Source organism: Neopsephotus bourkii, unplaced genomic scaffold (genome assembly GCF_033783945.1).
Source record: "Neopsephotus bourkii isolate Nb327-2 ecotype Australia unplaced genomic scaffold, CSIRO-AGI_Nbou_v1 NB_275, whole genome shotgun sequence".
NCBI lineage: Eukaryota > Metazoa > Chordata > Aves > Psittaciformes > Psittacidae > Neopsephotus > Neopsephotus bourkii.
The window spans coordinates 837,501-838,414 of record NW_026900784.1 but is presented as its reverse complement, the minus strand read 5'-3'; the positions used below and the strand labels follow the sequence as shown (position 1 = coordinate 838,414).

The following is a 914-nucleotide window of genomic DNA, read 5'->3' as shown; positions in this document are numbered from 1 at the left end:
CAATGTCTGAATCAGCAACATCCACATACTCACACAGGAGACCATGGTACAGAGGTAGGACCAAATAGCTGGATATAAATGGAAATCATGTTGATGGTGTTCTCCTGCTAGGGCAGTCTTAATTTCTGCAGCAATCATGCTACAGGTGGATTTACTTCTGGAGACAGCATGGTTAATTAAGCCCTGCATGTACCAGAAAGTACCCCTGGGAACTGCACTAGACAAAGTCTGTAAAAGTTACTGCTCAGCCTACACCTCCATGAAGGTGCTTCCCTTTCTTAACAATAATTCCCATTACATTAAAAAAAGAAATAGATGCCTTGGATAGCTTAGTGCAACAGTTCAAATGCAGAGGAACCATTAAAACCAGAAATGGCTTATGACAGCCATTAATCTAGGTACTAGTTTGACTTTGAAGGCAAAGCACATCTCTGACGCAAGTTCTGAAGTACCACCATTTTGGGGGGTTTCTTATGAGGTTTCAACCAGCCAGAAATAAGAAACAGATCTGAATGGATGTGGCCATAGTCTAACTCAGCAGAGATCCCCTCATGAACCTGACACCAAGGCTGTCCTGTCTTGTCCTGAAGCTGGAAAAAGTGAGATTGGACGGTCCTCTGATCAATCCATGGCAGTACTTCAAGTGATGTTTTCCTGCGCTGGGGGTAGTGATTCACAAAGTATCATTCACAGTGGGAACATCAGGAATGAAGTTCCACGGAGAAGGTAGGAATACAGATTTTTAACATTTTTATTACACAGTAAAGAATACAACAATACCTGAATCATACTTTAAAAGATTCACAGGTTGACAGACCATACATTACAGTCCAACTAAAGAAAAAAAGGATAAACAAGAAACCACAGTTCAGACATAGTAGACTTAAAAGCTCAAGAGTATGCTGACAAAAGCA

The 914-nt window shown here is 41.0% G+C and overlaps 1 protein-coding gene across 10 annotated transcripts in view; it reads right to left on the bottom strand.

Annotated features, from left to right (window-relative positions):
- Nucleotides 1-733: 733 nt before the first annotated feature.
- Nucleotides 734-914, bottom strand: part of RUNX1T1 (RUNX1 partner transcriptional co-repressor 1) — a 120,845-nt gene continuing 120,664 nt past the window's right edge. For all 10 annotated transcript variants that reach the window (XM_061346784.1, XM_061346777.1, XM_061346775.1 and 7 more), the window contains one exon: nucleotides 734-914. This exon is cut by the window's right edge and continues 3,931 nt beyond it. The gene's annotated coding sequence lies outside the window, so the exon portion shown is untranslated.